The sequence below is a fragment of the Rhinopithecus roxellana genome, chromosome 13, assembly GCF_007565055.1.
Source record: "Rhinopithecus roxellana isolate Shanxi Qingling chromosome 13, ASM756505v1, whole genome shotgun sequence".
Classification (NCBI taxonomy): domain Eukaryota; kingdom Metazoa; phylum Chordata; class Mammalia; order Primates; family Cercopithecidae; genus Rhinopithecus; species Rhinopithecus roxellana.
The window spans coordinates 59,904,359-59,927,547 of record NC_044561.1 but is presented as its reverse complement, the minus strand read 5'-3'; positions in this window follow the sequence as shown (position 1 = coordinate 59,927,547).

Genomic DNA, 23,189 nt, shown 5'->3' with positions numbered 1-23,189 from the left:
TGGGGAGCAAAGCTTGATTTACATGATACTGACACATGGTATGACTGTTTACCATTCCTTGAGGAAGCGCTTTACAATGAAATCAGCTAGCTACTCTTTCACTGTTGATAGCTGGTATAGTAAATGCAAATTTTTCTCTGTCCTGTTCTGCAAGGGAAATAGTATAAAAGCAGTCTTTTAAGTCAATCATGACTATAGGCCAAAACTTGAGGAATCACTGTGGGGGAAAGGAGGCCCTGTTAAAGGGGCCCCATAGGTTGCAAACTAGCACTGATAGCCCGTAAGTCATGCAAAAGTCTCCACTTGCTAGACTTTGGGGGAATTTTGAAAATGGGCGAATTCCAAGGGCTGTTTGATGGTTCTATATGGCTGTCTTTTAATTGCTCCTCAACTAATTCTTGGGCTCATTGTAATTTCTCTCCCTTTAAAGGCTACTTTTCTACCCAAATAGGATTTTGAGAGAGCCACGTTAGGGGTAGGGGAGGGATCATAACAGTGGCCATTATTAGAAAGGGGTCTGCGGAGTGACCCCTCTTCATTGGGCTAAAAGGCCCTATCCCCAAAGGTTAACAGAAATTGACATGATTAGAGGTTGTATAACTGCTTTTCTTCCCTCTGAATCGCAACATGTTTGGGTGGGGGTGGGGGGGTGTTCTGCTTGGCTGTGTGTGCTTCCCTGATGCCAACACTTTTTTGTTCCTGAGTGATCCAAGGCCAAGTTTCTGGCCGATTTTGATCACTAGTGATCAAAATCTCCACCCTTGTGTCCAATAAGCCAGTAAAATTTTATTTCCAATTTTTAAGGTAATCATGGGTCTCTGATGAGTGATTAATTGGTTCCAGTATACTCCTGTGGCTCCCGTGCTTCCAAAACTTCCCTTTCTCCTTTCCTTTCCCTGGGCATTGGAGACCCAGTATGGTAAAAATAGTAACTGAGCTGTCTTTGATCCAGGGGGAAAGACTATGCAGACCTTTACATTCCATCATAACTAATATCTCCCCTTGATAATCACTACAGTTACCCCAGTGAGCACACTGATTCCTTTACTGGTTAGGATTGATCGCCCTAACCGGGACTAATCCCACTGTTCCCAGAGGCAGTGGACCCAAGATTCCAGTTGGAACCCTTTTAGGGCCTTCTGCTTCTTTTAGCACTAATTCTTTGGGCAGAGTAAGTCCAGTCCTTTGCTGCCAGTGGTGGCTGCTGTGAGAGAGAAGACTGTGGGCTTTGCATCCAATCGAGGAAAGTCACTGACATTGCCCCAGTTAGGAGCAGGGCCTAGGGCCAGCCCCTCATGAAGTTTCCCTCCAGATTACTTGGGGTGTTGCCATTTTTATCAAATTTGGACCTGCATTGATTTGCTCAATGTTTCGCCTTTTTACATTGGGGGCATAGAGAAGGGGGTTCTTTTCCTGAGTTACCTGGGTCTCTGCTATTGGGGCATTCCCTCTTCATATGACCTGGCTCTCCACATAGAAAACAATTTGGGTTTTTCTCCCTTTTCACTTTAGGAGGTCTTAATGCCATAGCCAATATTTGTATGTTTGTGTATTTCGGTCCCCACCAGTTGACATGCTCGTATAAGTTCCCTGACTGTGTCTGCCTTTCCTCTGCTTGCCTGCATTACTTGCTGACAGTCGATGTTAGCATTTTCATAAGCCAATTGCAACAATAAGATATCAGCGGCCTGGGCATGACTAATTTGTCTCTTAATTTCCTGGGTTAACCAATTAATAAATTCTATAAATGGCCCTGAGGCCCTTGTCAAACATTTATAAAAGATCCCTCTTGAACTCTGATTTCAGGAATTCGGTCCCAAGCCCTGACAGCACACAAAGACACTTGTGTATAGGCTTGGGGAACAAAATTTAGTAGTTGTACTTTGGCATGGGGACTCCTCCCCTGGAGCATAGCAGCTGTTATGTCTTGCCCGGCCACTTGATTCTGGTTGGCTTGTTCTCACAACTCATCATATTCTGCCTTCCACAGGAGGTATTGGCTGGGCTCCAAAGCTATTTTAACTAGCACTGACCCGTTCCATGGGGTCATGTGGTAGTCTGCTATGGCTTCAATTATTCCTTTTGTAAATGGGCTAGTGGCTCCTTTTTGTTTAATGCGTTTTCTTATCCCTTTATAAGTGTCAAAAGAAATGCGTTCATATACCTGATTGCCTTGTTGATCTTGCATTACCGGGCAGGGTAAGAGCCCCCCTTCTAATGCCACTTGCCTAAGACAGGGTCCCAGAGCTGTAGTGTATCCCTTGTCTTTTTTCCAGTTGTATTGGAGGAGGGGGCTCAGGCAAAACCTCCATTTCCTCTTTGTTATTTTTGCCTGGTAATGGCTGGGCTTAGGGAGAAGGATGAGGTGGTAAGTTAGGTGATGGTTCCTCTTCCCTTCCCTTTTTGGGCTCTTCTTTGTAGAGCAGGACCAAAGCAGCCCTGACTAAGGCCTGTAACATTAGAGATGTTACTGGGAGCTGTTGCCTTTGTGTATGATGATGTTTAAGATTTCTCCCCACTTGCTCCCAGACCTCTGCATCTAGCGTGCCTTCTTTCAGAAACCATGGGTTATGGGAAACAAGAGTTTGTATTAGGTACCTTAATTGAGCCTGCGAAACCGAGGCTTCACTAGTTTTAAGCAACTGTTTCAATACTTTTATATACTGTTGCTGCTGAGCTGATAACTGTTGCCCCATGATGAAACCCTAGCCTGAACAATTCCCTCAAACTTGGAAATCCCAAGCGGGCACCAGTGACTTACTGACTTACTGACTACACAGTCTCTTCACCTTCATTTTCAAGGATTCCATCGTGATTTGTTGCAGCTTTCCTCACACAGGGACACTGCCTGCTGGATCTGACCTGCAGACCCTCGCCGAGTAATGGATGAAAAAATGTACGCAGACAGGTTTTTTGTCTGGGCTGGCGGCTAGGGGACTGGGCCACTCACAAACACCAAAGAGGGTGCTGTAAAGAGTCACAGGAGCCACAGCCCTGACAAGCCAGCGCTGTGGGAATTTATTTACTACAGATTTAATGACAAAGGCTTTGAGTCAGCCACAACTTGTGGGTAATTAAGATGGTCTTCTCCCCACCAGAGAGAGCAGTCCTGCATGTGGATGATTAAAGGCCAGATTCTGAGGCCTAAGCAAACTAACTTATCTAGATCAATTCCCTTACACTTCCTTGTTATCTACCCTGAGAGAATTCAGCTGCCATCAGCCAAATCCTCTTTTGAAAAGCTTTTGCAAAACCTCCTGGCCTTCCAGGAAGGTTTGCATCTTTTTCCTAAAATTTCTCCCACCACCCTGACCAATCTCCTACAATTTGGGGAAAAAATAAACACTTAGCATTTGTCTTTTGCAATCTTCACAGAAGGAAATTCTAGCAGATTTTAGCACCAAACTTCTAGTGAAGGAGCAGACCAGATCTTTGTTGGGTATGTGTGTTATGATCCCAATCCTAGAATCACCTTGCAGTGGAAAGTTTAATGACAGTTTAGAGGTCTCAACAGAATACATAATCCAAGAGAAGACTTAAGGAATCCTACCTCAAGCTCATTGTCTTCAAATATCAGAATGGAGAACTACTTTTCCAAGGTTAGTTATAGTATCTCTCTTCTTTTGGTTTTCGGATTTGTAATATAATTCTTGTACTTTTCTGTTAACAGATCAGGGCAGGTTCAGGACCACATTAGAGACCTTATAAACCAGGCCTCTCACCTTTAGGAAAGGGCTACTAAGGGTTGGCTCTGCTGGGGTGTCTCCTGCTCTTCAGTCTTAGCTCTTCCCTTTAATGGGATCCCTGGCCTCTGTCTTCCTTCTCCTTTTGGGGCCTTGCTTTCTCAATCTTTTCAGTTTATTTCCTCCCACCGAGAAGCCATCAGACTTTAAATAGTCTTTTGATGGCGATATCAACCTCTTTCTTTCCCTCCAGGACAACCAAGTCCCTGCATATCTCCTCTAGACACCACAGGTTAAACCTTCCAAGAGATAGCAACAATTGTCAAAACCTCCTCACCATGATAGCAAGCAAGGAGGAAGGACCCTAAAGACCTTCGATGCCCCCTTTTCAGCAGCAGATAGCTACAGAGAATAACCTCTGCCCCATCTCCCAAAAGATTTGTGAGTCCCAACTCCTTGAGGGAGAAATGTAAGAGTAGACAGATATGAGCAGGCAAGAGGGGGAGGTATCCATGTTGGAAAGAATGCTCTGGAACACCTTTTAGGATGCCCAGTACTTATTCCATGGCCGAACTGTCAGAATATTGTTAACTGGATCCTGATAAGGAAGGAAAAAGGCAAAAGGGGAATTCCTGAGAGCTGAGCAGGCACAATGAGTACAAAATTGATGGCTATACCTTCCTGGGATGGCCATAATAAGCAGTGCCACCACTGATCACTGGTTTCCATACATGTGCATTAATCACAGTAAGGGAGGATCCCCCAAACTTTGATGACAACTGGGTAAAGAAGGAACTAAGACAATAGAAGATCACAGTGCAAAATATCTTCGGGATGTTTCCAGCAGGGTTAGCCTATCACTTGGAGTGTACTTGTACTTCCGCAATAAAACTCTTGCTTGCTTTACAAATTGGTCTTTTGGGTAAATTCTTTTTTCCAAGAAAACAACCAAGGATCACCCAGATCGGTAACATCATCATGTGATTTCACTCAGTAAGAGTCTATTTCTGGGGATCTCAAAGTGAATCCAAAAATGACAAGGCGTATGAATTATAGAGTTGGTAAGGAACAAAATAGTTCAACTATGCTTGACTTATTTAAAAAATTGTCTAAAGTTTGGCTATTTTTCAAGTTGGGGAAAATCACAAAAGCCAGGTGCAGTGGTGCACAACTATAGTCCCAGCTACTCCAGAAGATCACTTGAGCCCAGGAGTTCAAGGCTGTAGTGTGAAATGATGGTACCAGTGAATAGCCACTGTATTTTGTCACTGTACTCTGAGCAACATAGCAGCCCTGTCCCTTGAAAAGATTACAATTATAAAACATTTATTTCAACAAAAATAATTTGAAACTTTTTTGTGTCTCATTATTATTTTAAAAATTCAGTCAATGCACTTTAACTTATAGTTTTGATGGTGTTTTTATGATCTCCTTAACACCCAGAAAAGTATTGTAGGCCCATGTTAAATGAGGCCTCAACCTTCTTTCTTTACCTTGTTTCATGTCCTAGCACAAAATAGAAGAGCAAATCTAATGTTTTTAAGAAAGCACTGCAGCAGATAACTTAAAAAAGAACAAATTAAATGGTTGTTCAAGTACATAAATCATAAACTCCTATCTGGATGATTTTAAAAAGTCATATTGCTTTGTGTTATTTCTCTGCAGAAATGAGATGATGAGAATATAAGTGCTTTAGAGTCATGAAATGTTGCCAGTGGGTGAAAAAAGAAAACGAAAAATAATTTTATAACCGTTAAGCATGATGAAAATGTAAATGTCAGCTTTTACCAGCAAAATCAGGTAAGTCATTTTACAAGATGACAGTGAAAGAGTATGCAAATGAAGATGTAGTGCCAGAGAATATTTTAGAGGTAAGTGGTATTTAGTTTTAGTATTTCTAGATAACTTGAAAAATTGTTTATTTTAAACTTAATGTAGTAGTTCCAAGGTAGACTTGGTTTCCTTGTGAGATATTGTTTTGCCAATTCATGTTAGACATAATAAAAGATGTAAAATCATTCTGTCGAGATACAAAGATGTGATTCCATAATCACTGCAGGATGCCTTGGAAGAATTCTAATATAGTTGCTGTCTACCAAATTCTTAAGTTACAGAAAGAAGATGCTTTCTAGAGTTGCTAGTAAATGTAAGTTGATTTTAAACAGTGATGAACTTTCTGAATGCCTCTTTTATGTTGGATGTTATTTTCAAACAGTTAAAAGCCATTGTTTCATTCTGTGATGAGCTAAAGGATGACATAACAACAAGCAGTCAATGAAGATATCCAGAGAGTAATGCGTGAATATTGTATCTATCCAGTGCTTTTAGACTGCTTCTTGCAAATGGCATTTGTCATGCCCACAAGAACCAGAAAGATAGAAGAAAAAGCTGTTTTTCCACCAAAGATTGGCAAAAATCTGGAGCGGAAAGTGGGTATATACATAAAGGTCATCTATAGAAAACCACTTTGAAGTGTAAAGTGTGTAGGTTCTTTACAGACAAATAAGGTTCCATGCTATGAAGACTAGAACAGATAGTGTTCATGTATAGTAAACAAACACAATCTAATGATAACTTGCTTCTAGAAAATGTGGAAACCAATGTCACAATTCAGGTGCTTCAAAACCGTGGTGAAATGCCTCCACTAATTGCTCTAGGCAATGTATTTGAAATAGCTAAATATTTGCCTTATGACTCTAAGTATATTGGGTTTCAGAAATGAAAAAGCAAGTGAGACGAGAGTAGGTGATACAATGAAGATTTAAATCAAGGGTTTTATTATATTTTCTTCTTGTGGAGAATTCAAACACTAAATAAAGATACCCCAGGAACACTTTAATACCTTACAACATGCTGCACAAACTATTTTCAAAGCATTTTAGCCACCAGAGAAAACTCCTTAAATACCACAAATCCATCAGTATCTTCAATCATGCTTGCTTCTGAGTAATTCTCAACAAGCCATATAATAAAGGGGGCTCTCTGGCCTTGAAATAGTGGTGTTTTTTTTTTTTTTTTTTTCTACAGAAAGGAGATTGTTCTGTTGTGATTATTTTATTGAGAAGTCCAATTTCTGATTCATTAAAAAATGCAGGTTCCTGGAAAATCAGAACGAAGAATGCAGAATAATGAGACTACAGTGTACTGTCAAACTAGATTTCAAGAAATTATAGGAAAACTTCCCGAAGTTTCATCTCAAAAGAATTTATTTTTACTACGAATTCCAAGATAAATTTAGTTTTATGAAAGATTTTTACGTGGATTTTATTCATTCTTCATCTCAGATATCAACAGATCAGTATATTACTTATTTAGCTAGTAAATGCATTAATATAAAATTCAGAGACATTCCAGTATCCACATTGCTTACACCCTTAGGCATAGATTCAGTGTCAGCTATGACAATTGAAAGTAAGCTGTTTTGTAATCTAAAGGTTTAAATTCCTCCAACCAAACTGCTTAATCCAGATACAGCACTGCAAATGTTAAATTTTTTTCTGGAAGAACAATCAAATAAGACTTAAGATAGAAAACGAATGGCCACAACCTACGTGAAACTAAAAAAAAAAAAAAGTGTGCAGCCTGCCAAGTCAGAATGAAAACAAAAGAACAAGATTATAAACAAAATGCAATCAAACTTTCCTTACGCTTACCAAAAGTTTTTTTTCTGAAAATTTCAAGCAATTTTGGTCAACATTAAATGGACAATGTAAACTAACAAGTCTTTTGAATTTATATGTGGCAGTAAACATTCTCTGTAATAACTTTATTATGCAAGACAATCTAAAAATTTTGAACAAAATTAGAAAATTAGTCTTCATTGATCAAAAAATAAAATTACATTTAATACATTCCCAATAAAATTGGTTATTATTGGTTTTTGGAGAATTTGTACGAAATTCCACCAAAAATAAATTATAAATTATTTCTAAATACCAAAATTGAAGAATTTAGTCAGTTGGTTTCACAAAGAAGGAAAATTTGGTTAATAGCAGAGAGTATCATCTCTATGATATTTGTGATTATTTGATCAATGTTCTAAGATGGATACAATGGCAAGTAATTACAAAATTAAAAGGAACAACTGGTACCAGCCACTGCAAAAACCTACCAAATTGTAAAGAACATTGACACTATGAAGAAACTATATCAACTGACGGGCAAAACAACCAGCTAGCATCATAATGACAGGATCAAATTCACACATAACAATATTAACCTTAAATGTAAACTAGCTAAATGCCCCAATTGAAACACATAGACTAGCAAATTAGATAGTCAAGACTCATCGGCATGCTGTATTCAGGAGACCCATCTCACATGTAAAGACACACATAGGCTTAAAATAAAGGGATGAAGGAATATTTACCAAGCAAGTGGACAAGTGGAAAGCAAAAAAAAAGTTGCAATCCCAATCTCAGATAAAAGAGACTTTAAACCAGCAAAGATCAAGAGGGACAAAGAAGGACATTACATAATGGTAAAGAGATCAATGCAACAAGAGCTAATTGTCCCTAATATATATGCACCCAGTACAAGGAGCACACAGATTCATAAAGCAAGTTCTTAGAGATCTACAAAGAGACTTGGACTCCCACATAATAATAGTGGGAGACTTTAACACCCCACTATCAATATTAAACAGATAAAGACAGAAAATTAACAAAGATACTCAGGACTTGACCTCAGCTCTGGACCAAGCAGACCTAATAGACATCTACAGAACTCTTGACCCCTAATCAACAGAATATACATTCTTCACAGCACCTCATCACATTTACTCTAAAATTGACCACATAATTGGAAGTGAAACACTCCTCAGAAAATGTAAAAGAATGGAAATCATAACAAACAGTCTCTCAGACCATAGAGCAACCAAACTAGAACTCAGGATTACTAAATGCCCACAAGAGAAAGCAGGAAAGATGTAAAATCGACACCCTAACATCAAAATTAAGAGAACTAGAGAAGCAAGGACAAGCAAATTCAAAAGCTAGCAGAAGACAAGAAATAACTAAGATCAGAGCAGAACTGAAGGAGATAGAGACATGACAAACCCATCAAAAAAATCAATGAATCCAAGAGCTGGTTTTTTGGAAAGATCAACAAAATAGACTGCTACCAGACTAAAAAGAAAAGAGAGAAGAATCTAATAGATGCAATAAAAAATGATATAGGGAATATCACCACTGATCCCACAGAAATACAAACTACCATCGGAGAATAAACACCTCTACGCAAATGAAATACAAAAATCTAGAGGAGATGGATAAATTATTGGATACATATACACTCCCAAGTCTAAACCAGGAAGAAGTCAAATCCCTGAATAAACCAATAACAAGTACTGAAATTGAGGGAGTAACTAATAGCCTACCAACCAAAAATAGTCGAGGACCAGAAGGATTAACAAGCTGAATTCTACCAGAGATAGAGGAGCTGGTACCACTACTCCTGAAACGATTCCAAACAATAGAAAAAGAGGGACTCCTCCCTAACTCATTTTATGAGACCAGCATCATCCTGATAACAAAAACCCAGAAGAGACACACACACAAAAAATCTCAAGCCAATATTACTGATGAACATTGATGTAAAAATTCTCAATAAAATACTGGCAAACCGAATCCAGGAGCACATCAAAATGCTTATCCACCATGGGCAAGTCGGATTCATACCCGGGATCCAAGGCTGGTTGAACATACACAAATCAATAAACGTAATCAATCACATAAACAGAACCAATGACAAAAACTACATGATTATCCCAATAGATGGAGAAAAGGACTTCAACAAAATTCAACACCCCTTCATTCTAAAAAAAACTCCCAGTAAAATGGGAATCAGTGGAGCGCATATCAAAATAATGAGCTATTTATGAAAAACCCACACCCAATGTCATACTGAATGGACAAAAACTGGAAGCATTCTCTTTGAAAATTGGCGCAAGAGAAGGATGCCCTCTCTCACCACTCCTATTCAACATACTATTGGAAGTTCTGGCCAGGGCAATCAGTCAAAAGAAAGAAATAAAAGGTATTCAAGTAGGAAGAGAGGAAGTAACTCTTTGCAGATGACATGATTGTGTATTTAGAAAACCCCGTCTTCTCAGCCCAAAATCTCCTTAAGCTGATAATCAACTTCAGCAAAGTTTCAGGATACAAAATCTATGTGCAAAAATCACAAGCATTCCTATACACCAATAACAGAGAGCAAAATCATGAGTGAACTCCCATTCACAGTTCCTACTAAGAGAAAAAAAGTACCTAGGAATACAACTTACAAGGGATGTGAAGGACCTCTTCAAGGAGAACTACAAACCTCTGCACAAGGAAGTAAGAGAAGATACAAACAAATGGAAAAACTTTCCATGCTCAAGGATAGGAACTCAATATCGTGAAAATGGACTTACTGCCCAAAGGAATTTGTAGATTCAATGCTATCCCCATCAAGCTACCACTGACTTTCCTCACAGAATTGGAAAAAACTAATCTCCATATGGAACCAAAAAAGAGCCCGCATAGCCAGGACAATCCTGGGCAAGAAGAACAAAGCTGGAGGCATCATGCTACCTGACTTTATACTACAAGGCTACAGTAACCAAAACAGCACGGTACTGGTACCACAACAAAGATACTGACCAATGGAACAGAACAGAGGCCTAAGAAATAACACCACACTTCTACACCCATCTGATCTTTGACAAACCTGACACAAGCAATGGAGAAGAGAGTCCCTATTTAATAAATGGTGTTGGGAAAACTGGCTAGCCATATGCCAATAACTGAAACTGCACTCCTTCTTTACACCTTATACTAAAGTCAACTCGAGATGGATCAAAGACTTAAATATGAGACCTAGGAACATAAAAATCCTAGAAGACAACCTGGGCAATACCATTCAGGACATAGGCAAGAGCAAAGATGTCATGTCTGAAACACCAAAAGCAATGCCAACAAAAGCCAAAATTGACAAATGGAATCTCACTAAACTAAAGAGCTTCTGCACAACAAAAGCAACTACCGTCAGGGTGAACAGGCAACCTAGAGAATGGGAGAAAATTTTTGCAATCTATCCATCTGACAAAGGGCTAATATCCAGAATCTACAAAGAACAAATAAATTTACAAGAAATATCAAACAACCCCATCAGAAAGTGGGCAAAGGATGTGAACAGACACTTCTGAAAAGAAGACATTTATGCAGCCAAAGTGGGCAAAGGATGTGAACAGACACTTCTGAAAAGAAGACATTTATGCAGCCAACAGACATATGAAAAAAATGTCCGTCATCACTGGCCATAAGAGAAATGCAAATCAAAACCACAATGAGATACCATCTCATACCAGCTACAATGGCGATCATTAAAAAATCAGGAAACAGGTGCTAGAGAGGATGTGGAGAATTAGGAATGTTTTTTATACTGTTGGTGGGACTGTAAACTAGTTCAGCCATTGTGGAAGACAATATGGCGATTCCTCAAGGATCTAGAACTAGAAATACCATTTGACCCAGCCATCCCATTGCTGGGTATATACCCAAAGGCATACAAATCATGCTGCTATAAAGATACATGCACATGTATGCTTATTTTGGCATTATTCACAATAGCAAAGACTTGGAACCAACTCAGATGTCCACCAATAATAGACTGGATTAAGAAAAGGTGGTGCATGGTGGGGTGGTTCCAAGATGGCCGAAAAGGAACAGCTCCAGCCTCCAGCTCCCAGCTTGAGTGACATAGAAGACAGATGATTTCTGCATTTCCAACTGAGGTACTGGGTTCATCTCACTGGGGCCTGTCGGACAGTGGGTGTGGCCCAAAGAGTGAGAACCAAAACAGGCCAAGGCATCGCCTCACCCAGGAAGCCCAAGGGGGAAGGGAATTCCCTTTCCTAGCCAAGGGAAACTGTGACACACAACATCTGGAAAATCAGGTCACTCCCACCCTGATACTATGCTTTACCAAGGGTCTTAGCAAACGGAACACCAGGAGATGATATGCCACACTTGGCACGGAGGGTCCCACGCCCACAGAGCCTCCCTCATTGCTAGCACAGCAGTCTGAAATCTAAGCACAAGGCGGCAGCGAGGCTGGGGGAGGGATGCCCACCATTGCTGAGGCTTAATTAGGTAAACAAAGTGGCCAGGAAGTTCGAACTGGGAGGCCTGCCTTCCTTTGCAGACTCCACCTCTGGGGACAGGGCATAGCGAAACAAAAGGCAGCAGAAACCTCTGCAGATGTAAATGTCCCTGTCTGACTGCTTTGAAGAGAGTGATTCTCCCAGCATGGAGTTTGAGATCTGAAAATGAACAGACTGCCTGCTCAAGTGGGTCCCTGACCCCCGAGTAGCCTAACTTGGAGACACCCCCAACTAGGGGCAGACTGACACCTCACACCTCACACGGCTGGGTACCTCTCTGAGACGAAGCTTCCAGAGGAATGATCAGACGGCAACATTTGCTGTTCAGCAATATTCACTCTTCTGTAGCCTCTGTTGCTGATACCCAGGCAAACAGGAGTGGACCTCAAGCAAACTCCAGCAGACCTACAGCTGAGGGTGCTGACTGTTAGAAGGAAAACTAACAGAAAGGACATCCACACTAAAACTCCCATCTGTACATCATCATCATCAAAGACCAAAGGTAGATAAAACCACAAAGATGGGGAAAAAGTGTGCAGAACAGCTGAAAATTCTACAAATCAGAGCGTCTCTCCCCCTTCAAAGAAACACAGCTCATCAGCAACGGAACAAAGTAGGATGGAGACTGACTTTGATGAGCTGAGAGAAGGCTTCAGGTGATCAAACTTCTCCAAGCTAATGGAGGAAGTTCGAACCCAGCGCAAAGAAGCTGAAAACCGTGAAAAAAAATTGACGAATGGCTAACTAGATAACCAATATAGAGAAGTCCTTAAATGACCTGACAGACCCGAAAACCATGACACAACAACTACGTGACAAATGTGCAAGCTTGAGTAACCTACTCATTCAGCTGGAAGAAAGGGTATCAGTGATTGAAGATGAAATGAATGACATGAAGCAAGAAGAGAAGTTTAGAGAAAAAAGTAAAAAGAAATCAACAAAGCCTCCAAGAAATATGGGACTATATGAAAACACCAAATCTGCATTTGATTGGTGTACTGAAAGTGACGGGGAAAATGGAACCAAGTTGGAAAACACTCCACAGGATATTATCCAGGAGAACTTCCCCAACCTAGCAAGGTAGGCCAGAATTCAAATTCGGCAAATACAGAGAACACCACAAAGATAGTCCTCTAGAAGAGCAACTCCAAGACACGTAATTGTCAGATTCACCAAAGTTGAAATGAAGGAAAAAATGTTAACGGCAGCCAGAGAGAAAGGTTGGGTTACCCACAAAGGGAAGCCCATCAAACTAACAGCAGATCTCTCGGCAGAAACTCCACATGCCAGAAGAGAGTGGGGACCAATATTCAACACTCTTAAAAGAATTTTCAGGCCGGGTGCGGTGGCTCAAGCCTGTAATCCCAGCACTTTGGGAGGCCGGGATGGATGGATCACGAGGTCAGGAGATCGAGACCATCCTGGCTAAGACAGTGAAACCCTGTCTCTACTAAAAAATACAAAAAACTAGCCAGGCGAGGTGGCGGGCGCCTGTAATCCCAGCTACTCGGGAGGCTGAGGCAGGAGAATGGTGTAAACCCGGGAGGCGGAGCTTGCAGTGAGCTGAGGTCCGGCCACTGCACTCCAGCCTGGGCGAGAGAGCGAGACTCCGTCTCAAAAAAAAAAAAAAAAAAAAAAAAATTTCAACCCAGAATATCATATCCAGCCAAACTAAGCTTCATAAGTGAAGGAGAAATAAAATCCTTTACAGACAAGCAAATGCTTAGAGATTTTGTCACCACCAGGCCTGCCCTACAAGAGATCCTGAAGGAAGCAATAAACATGGAGAGGAACAACTGGTACCAGCCACTACAAAAACATGCCATAATGTAAAGACTATCAGTGCTAGGAAGACACTGCATCAACTAACGAGCAAAATAACCAGCTAACATCCTACTGACAGGATCAAGTTCACACGTAACAATATTAACCTTAAATGTAGATGGGCTAATGCTCCAATTAAAAGACACAGACTGCCAAATTGGATAAAGACTCAAGACCCATTAGTGTGCTATATTCAGGAGACCCATCTCACATGCAGAGACACACATAGGCTCAAAATAAAGGGATGGAGGAAGATCTACCAAGCAAATGGAAAACAAAATAAGGCAGGGGTTGCAATCCTAGCCTCTGATAAAACAGACTTTAAACATAAAGATCATAAGAGACAAAGAAGGCCATTACATAGTGGTAAAGGGATCAATTCAACAAGAGCTAACTATCCTAAATATATATACGCCTAATACAGGAGCACCCAGATTCATAAAGCAAGTCCTTAGAGACCTACAAAGACACTTAGACTCCCATACAATAATAATGGAAGACTTTAACACCCCATTGTCAACATTAGACAGATCAACGAGATAGAAAGTTAACAAGGATATCCAGGAATTGAACTCAACTCTGCACCAAGCAGACCTAATAGACATCTATAGAACTCTCCACCCCAAATCAACAGAATATACATTCTTCTCAGCACCACATTGCACTTATTCCAAAATTGACCACATAGTTGGAAGTAAAGCACTACTCAGCAAATGTAAAAGAACAGAAATTATAACAAACTGTCTCTCAGACCACAGTGCAATCAAACTAGAACTCAGGATTAAGAAACTCAATCCAAACCACTCAACTACATGGAAACTGAACAACCTGCTCCTGAATGACTACTGGGTACATAATGAAGTGAAGGCAGAAATAAAGATGTTCTTTGAAACCAATGAGAACAAAGATACAACATACCAGAATCTCTGGGACATATTTAAAGTTGTGTGTAGAGGGAAATTTATAGCACTAAATGCCCACAAGAGAAAGCAGGAAAGACTGACACCCTAACATCACAATTGAAAGAACTAGAGAAGCAAGGGCAAACACATTCAAAAGCTAGCAGAAGTCAAGAAATAGAGCAGAACTGAAAGAGATAGAGACACAAAAAACCCTTCAAAAAATCAGTGAATCCAGGAGCTGGCTTTTTGAAAAGATCAACAAAATTTATAGACCGCTAGCAAGACTAATGAAGAAAAGAGAGAAGAATCAAATAGATGCAATAAAAAATGATGAAGGGGATATCACCACTGACCCCACAGAAATTCAAAATATCATCAGAGAATGCTATAAACACCTGTATGCAAATAAACTAGAAAACCTAGAAGAAATGGATAAATTCCTAGACACATACACTCTCCCAAGACTAAACCAGGAAGAAGTTGAATCCTTGAATAGACCAATAACAGGCTCTGAAATTGAGGCAATAATTAATAGCCTACCAATAAAAAAAGTAGAGGACCAGACGGATTCACAACTGAATTCTACCAGAGGTGCAAAGACAAGCTGCTACCATTCCTCTGAAACTATTCCAATCAATAGAAAAAGAGGGAATCCTCCCTAACTCATTTTATAAGGCCAGCATCATCCTGATACCAAAGCCTTGCAGAGACACAACAAAAAAAGAGAATTTTAGACCAATATCCCTGATGAACATTGATGCAAAAATCCTCAATAAAATACTGGCAAACCGAATCCATCAGCACATCAAAAAGCTTATCCACCATGATCAAGTGGGCTTCATCCCTGGGATGTAAGGCTGGTTCAACATAGGCAAATCAATAAATATAATCCAGTATATAAACAGAACCAAACACAAAAACCACATGATTATCTCAATAGATGCAGAAAAGGCCTTTGACAAAATTCAACAGCTCTTCATGCTGAAAACTCTCAATAAATTAGGTATTGATGGAACGTACCTCAAAATAATAAGAGCTATTTATGACAAACCCACTGCCAATATCATACTGAATGGGCAAAAACTGGAAGCACTCCCCTTGAAAACTGGCACAAGACAGGGATGCCCTCTCTCACCACTCCTATTTAACATAGTTTTGGAAGTTCTGACCAGGGCAAGCAGACAGGAGAAAGAAATAAAGGGTATTCAGTTAGCAAAAGAGGAAGTGAAATTGCCCCTGTTTGCAGATGACATGATTGTATATTTAGAAAACCCCATCGTCTCAGCCCAAAAACTCCTTAAGCCAATAAGCAACTTCAGCAGAGTTTCAGGATACAAAATCAATGTGCAAAAATCACAAGCATTCTTATACACCAGTAACAGACAAACAGCCAAATCATGAATGAACTCCCATTCACAGTAGCTTCAAAGAGAATAAAATATCTAGAAATCCAACCTACAAGGGATGTGAAGGACCTCTTCAAGGAGAACTACAAACCACTGCTCAATTAAATAAAAGAGGACACAAACAAATGGAAGAACATTCCATGCTCATGGATAGGAAGAATCAATATTGTGGAAATGGCCATACTGCCCAAGTTAATTTATAGATTCAGTGCCATCCCCATCAAGCTACCAATGACTTTCTTCACAGAATTGGAAAAAACTACTTTAAAGTTCATATGGAACCAAAAAAGAGCCTGCATTGCCAAGACAATCCTAAGCCAAAAGAACAAAGCTGGAAGCATCACGCTACCTGACTTCAAACTATACTACAAGGCTACAGTAACCAAAACAGCATGGTACTGGTACCAAAACAGAGATACAGACCAATGGAACAGAACAGAGCCCTCAGAAATAATGCCACACATATACAACCATCTGATCTTTGACAAACCTGACAAAAAAACAAGAAATGGAGAAAGAATTCCCTATTTAACAAATGGTGCTGGGAAAACTGGCTAGCCATAAGTAGAAAGCTGAAACTGGATCCCTTCCTTACACCTTATACAAAAATTATTTCAAGATAGATGAAAGACTTAAAAGTTAGACCTAAAACCATAAAAACCCTAGAAGAAAACCTAGGCAATACCATTCAGGACATAGGCATGGGCAAGAACTTCATGTCTGAAACACCAAAAGCAAGAACAACAAAAGCCAAAATTGACAAATGAGATCTAATTTAACTAAAGAGCTTCTGCACAGCAAAAGAAACTACCATCAGAGTGAACCGGCAACCTACAGAATGGGAGAAAATTTTTGCGTTCTACTCATCTGACAAAGGGCTAGTATCCAGAACCTACAAAGAACTCAAACAAATTTACAAGAATAAAACAACCCCATCAAAAAGTGGGCAAAGGATATGAGTAGATACTTCTCAAAAGAAGACATTTATGCAGCCAACAGACACATGAAAAAATGCTCATCATCACTAGTCATCAGAGAAATGCAAATCAAAACCACAATGAGATACCATCTCACACCAGTTAGAATGATGATCATTAAAAAGTCAGGAAACAACAGGTGCTGGAGAGGATGTGGAGAAATAGGAACACTTTTACACTGTTGGTGAGACTGTAAACTAGTTCAACCATTGTGGAAGACTGTGGCGATTCCTGAAGGATCTAGAACTAGAAATACCATTTGACCCAGCCATCCCATTATTGAGTATATGCCCAAAGGATTATAAATCATGTTGCTATAAAGACACATGCACACGTATGTTTATTGCAGCAGTATTCATAATAGCAAAGACTTGGAACCAACCCAAATGTCCATCAGTGACAGACTGGATTAAGAAAATGTAGTACATACACACCATGGGATAATATGCAGCCATATAAAAGGATGAGTTCATGTCCTTTGTCGGGACATGGCTGAAGCTGGAAACCATCATTCTCAGCAAACTATCGCAAGAACAGAAAACCAAACATGTCGTGTTCTCACTCATAGGTGGGAATTGAACAATGAGAGCACTTAGGCACAGGAAGGGGAACATCACACACTCGGGCCTGTTGTGGGGTGTGGGAGGGGGGAGGGATAGCATTAGGAGATATACCTAATATAAATGACAAGTTAATGGGTGCAGCACACCAACATGGCACATGTATACATATGTAACAAACCTGCACGCTGTGCACATGTACCCTAGAACATAAAATATCATTAGAAAAAAAAAGAAAATGTGGAACATACACACAATGGAATACTATGCAGCCATACAAAAGGATGAGTTTGTGTCCTTTGTAAGGACATGGATGAAGCTGGAAACCATCACTCTGAGCAAACTATCACAAGGACAGAAAACCAAACACCACATGTTCTCACTCACAGGTGGGAATTGAACAATGAGAGCACTTGGACACGGGGTGGGGAACATCAAACACCAGGGCCTGTTGTGGGGCAGGGGGAGGGGGGAGGGATAGCATTAGGAGATACACTTAATGTAAATGACGAATTAATGGGTGCAGCACAGCAACATGGCACGTGTGTGTGTGTGTGTGTGCATATATATACACACACACAACAAAGCTGCACGTTGTGCACATGTATCCTAGAACTTCAAGTATAAAAAAAAACATTGTGTCCTAATTCTAAAGTTTTTTGCTACTGTGCTACATCGCAGCCAACATAAGTTATGTGCTCGTTCTGTGACAGGTACTGCATTACATTTTAGCAAACTACACAAGACTTCTATGTGATAATATGCTTCAGGGTTGTAAGTTAGTGTCCATTTCCTAGTCTTGAATTTTCTGGGAGTATACAAACCCAATATTAGTCTAGATGCCCAAAAATCTATTTAGACTTCACGGTAGAACTGTGTGAGTTTTCTAATGTACAGAATATTTTTAAATTCTTGTATGTATAAACTGATTAGTCTTCGTTTTAAATATATGCCTCTGGGGTCTGTCTTGGGTTTCTCCTAACCATATTGTACACATATTTGCAATAATTTCTTTCATATTGCTTTTGACTCCTTTTATTTTTCAACTTCTTTAGAGTAACCGAAGTAGTATTAATTGTAAAAGTACTGAAGTGACATATGAATTTCCGAAGTGCATATGTATTTTTTCTTTTACCAATGAGATGGGAGAAATGCTGTCTTATATTTTAACATAACATTTTGGCCATTACACAGATGAAGTATCTTTTCATTTGTTAATACATATGATGCATACATTTTCTTCTGTGTAATTCCTCTTTATATTCTTTGCTCATTTTCCCACTGGGGTTTGCAACTTCTTTATTATTTGAATAATTTCTGTACATTCTGAATATACAGAATTTTGTATCTTGTTATATATACCTTGTAAATATTTTCTTCTAGTCTGTTGTCTTTTCACAGTATTTATCAGTTGTTTGCTAAAAGTCAGTTTTTTTAGTTAGTAAAATTTGTCTATCTTTTGCTTTATAATATTTGTATTTCATGTCATGAGGAAAAGGCATGAATATTTTAAAAACTTACTTATACTATTTTGTTTATTTCACTCTTTAGGTTATTTGAAATGTATTGTTTCTTTATATTCCAAATAACCAACTTTCTCAAAGCAATACATTTTTCTACTGATTTCAAATGTTACATTTGTCTTCTCTGAAATTCTTGTATATTTTATATCTGAATGTCACACTACTGCTGTGGATGTGCTTTGTATCATCACAGTACTGTAGAGTTATAATGTTTTCTGATAGCCAATAGAAGCAGACCTCTACTCACTGTTGTTCTTTTTTCTTTTGGAGAATAAACTAACTGTTTTTGTATGGGTTCTTTTTTTTTTTTTTTTAGATGGAGTCTTACTCCATTTCCCAGGCTAGAGTGCAGTGGCGCCATCTCAGCTCACTGCAACCTCTGCCTCCCGGGTTCAAGCAATTCTCCTGCCTCAGCCTTCTGTGTTGCTGGGATTACAGCTGTCCGCCACAGTGCACACCTCATTTTTGTATTTGTAGTAGAGATGGAGTTTCACTCTCTTGGCCAGGCTGGTCTCAAACTCCTGACCTCATGATCCACCCGCCTCGGTCTCCCAAAGTGCTGGGATTACAGGCGTGAGCCACCACACCCAGCCGGGTTCTCATTTTTGTATTAACTTTAAAGTAGTTTATCAAATCACGTACCAACTATTATCCAATTGAAATTTCAATGTTTTTAGATATAAGTTTTGGGACTAAAGCCATCTCTATTTTTTTTAGCACTTCAGATATTTATTGTCTTTTATTTCAAAACGTATTCTAAATTTTATTTTGATTGTTGTTTCTTTGTGAATTATTTTGAAGTTTGTTGTTTGATTTCCAAACACTTGTGGGTTTACCAAGTATCTTATTGACATTCATTTTTTTCTTTTTTAATTTATATTTTAGGTTCAGGGGTACATGTGCAGCTTTGTTATGTAGGTAAATTACATGCTGCTGGGGTTTTGTGGAAAAAATAGTTTAGTCATTGAGGTAGTGAGCATAGTACCTAATAGGCATAGGTAGTTTTTCAATCCTCACACCTTTTCCACCCTCTACCCTCACACAGGCCCTGGTATCCTGGTATCGGTCCCTGTGTTGGACCATGTGTAGCCAATGTTTATCTCTCACTTATAAGTGATAATATATGTTTTTTTGTTTTATGTTTTATGTTAATTTGTTAATTTGCTGGCTGTAGCCTCCGGCTATATCCATTTTGTTGCAAAAGCCATAATTTTATTGTTTATTTGTGGCTGCGCAGTATTTCATGGTGTATATGTGCCACTTTTTTTTGAGACAGAATCTCTCTGTCGCCCAGGCTGGAGTGTGGCAAAATTGCGGCTCACCGCAATCTTTGCCTTCCAGGTTCAAGCTGTTCTCCCTCTTCAACTTCCCAGGTAGCTGGGTCAACAGGCATGCACCATACCTGGCTAATTTTTGTATTTTTAGTAGAAATGGTGTTTCACCATGTTGGCCAGGCTTGTCTCAAACTACTAAACTCAAGTGATCCAACCATCTTGGCCTCCCAGTGTGCTGGGAATACAGGCGTCAGCAACCACATCAGGCTGTACACATTTTTTTATCTAGTTCACCACTGATGGGCCTCTAGGTTGGTTCTATGTTTTTGCTATTGTGAATAGTGCTGTGATAAACATACAAATGCATGTGTCATTTTGGTAGAACAATTTATATTTCTTTATGTATATACCCAGTAATGAGATTGCTGGGCCAAATGGTAGTTCTGTTTAATTTTTTTGAGAAATCTTCAAATTGCTTTGTACAATGGCTGAATTAGTTTACATTCCCAACAGAAGTGTGTAAGTTTTCCCTTTTCTCTGCAACCTCACCGACATCTGGTGTTTTCTGACTTTTTATTAGTAGCCATTGTGGTTGGTGTGAGATGGTATCTTATTGTGGTTTTGATTTGCATTTCTCTAATGATTAGTGATTTTTAAAGTGGAGCATTTTTTCATATGCTTGTTGCCTGCATGTATGTCTTTTGTGAGAAGTGTCTGTTCTTGTCCTTGGTCTATTTTTCAATGAGGTTATTTAGTTGTTGTTTAAAATTTTTTTTAACTTCCTTACAGATTCTGGATATGAGACCTTTGTCAGATGCATAGTTTGCAAATATTTTTTCCCATTTTGTACATTGTGTTTACTTTGCTGATAGTTTCTTTTGTTGAACACAATCTCTTTAGTTTACTTAGGTCCCACTTGTCTATTCATGTTTTTGTTGCAATAGCTCTTGAAAACTTGATCATAAAATCTTTGCTATGGCCTATGTTCAGAATAGTATGTTCTGGGCTTTTGTCTAGGTTTTTATAGTTTTTGGTTTTACATTTAGGTCTTTAATCCATCTTAAGTTGATTTTTTTTTGTATGTTGGAAGTTGTCCATTTTCAATCTTCTGAATATGGCTAACCATTTATCCTAGTACCATTCTTTGAATAGGGAGTCTATTCCCCATTGCTTCTAATTATAGACTTTGTCAAAGAAGGTTGTAGGAGTGCAGCCTACAACCTTCTCTAACCTGTTCCATTGGTTTTTGTGTCATGGTTTTTGTACCAGAACTATAATGTTTTTGTTACTATAAGTTTGGGGTATAGTTTGTGAACCCCCAAAATCTGAGACACGTCTCAGTTAATTTAGAAAGTTTACGTTGCCAAGGTTGAGGATGCGCGACTGTGACACAGCCCCAAGAGGTCCAAACGACATGTAGCTGAGGCGGCAGGGGCACAGCTTGGTTTTATACGTTTTAGGGAGACATGAAACATCATTAAATATGTATAAGATGTACATTTGTTCAGTCTGAGAAGGTGGGACAACTCGAGGTGAAGGTGGGACAACTCGAAGTGGAGGGGGTTTCCAAGCCATAGGTAGATGAGAGAAATGGTTGCATTCTTTTGAATTTCTGATTGGCCTCTCCAAGTGAGGCAGTCAGATATGAATTTACCTCAGTGGGCACAGGGGTGACTTTGAATAGAATGGAAGGCAAGTTTGCCCTAACCAGTTCCCATCTTGACTTTCTCCTTTAGCTTAATAATTTTGGGGTCCCAAGGTTTATTTTCCTTGCACATTTCCCCCCATTTGCTTTTTAAAAATCTGTTGAAGAAAGTATTTTAAGATAAAGTGAGTCTCTGGTCGCAGATTTAGTCTGATCTCTCATAGCTAGAATGGTTTATTCCTAGATTCATGGTCCCAAGTTGTTAGGGAAGTTTGTTTTTAGCAAGTCATCAAGTTTCATGTCCTTTGAAGAGAAAACAGTGGGAGGAAGGAAGAAAAATAAAACAATGAACAAAGTAACAGTCCTGGGAAACCAATATAGGCCACATTACTTTGAAGTCCATACATCAGTAGGCAGGTATGAAAGTGGCTTATGTATGTAAGTAGGTTGCTGTTACTGTCTTCTGAAGTTTAAGTTGCCTAGCTTCAGCTCACAGGGCTTTATAAAAGCACAGCTTAGTTTTCAGTGACTCCACATTAGGAAAAATGGGGAAAACAAGGAAAGGAATTGAAGACAATATTTTGAAGACTTGTAGCCAAGAAAAATTAGAATTTGGTCCAAACTGAAGAAAATAATAACCATTGAAAAATATTAGGCCTTTGATGTCTTTGAACTACAGATGGAGTTTTGGTGTAGATATCCTTTTTGTTGATGTTGATGCTATTCCTTTCTGTTAGTTTTCCTTCTAACAGGTCCCTCAGTTGCAGGTCTGTTGGAGTTTGCTGGAGGTCCATTCCATACCCTGTTTGCCTGGGTATCACCAGCAGAGGCTGCAGAACAGCAAATATTGCTGCCTGGTCCTTCCTCTGGAAGCTTCATCCCAGAGGGGCACCCACCTGTATGAGGTGTCTGTCGGCCCCTACTGGGAGGTGTCTCCCAGTCAGACTACATGGGGGTCAGGGACCCACTTGAGGCTGTCTTTCCATTATCAGCACTATTCACAATAGCAAAGACTTGGAACCAACCCAAATGTCCATCGACAATAGACTGGATTAAGAAAATGTGGCACATATACACCATGGAATACTATGCAGCCATAAAAAGGATGAGTTCATGTCCTTTGCAGGGACATGAATGAAGCTGGAAACCATCATTCTCAGCAAATTATCACAAGGACAGAAAACCAAACACCACATGTTCTCACTCATAGGTGGGAATTGAACAATGAGAACACTTGAACACAAGGTGGGAA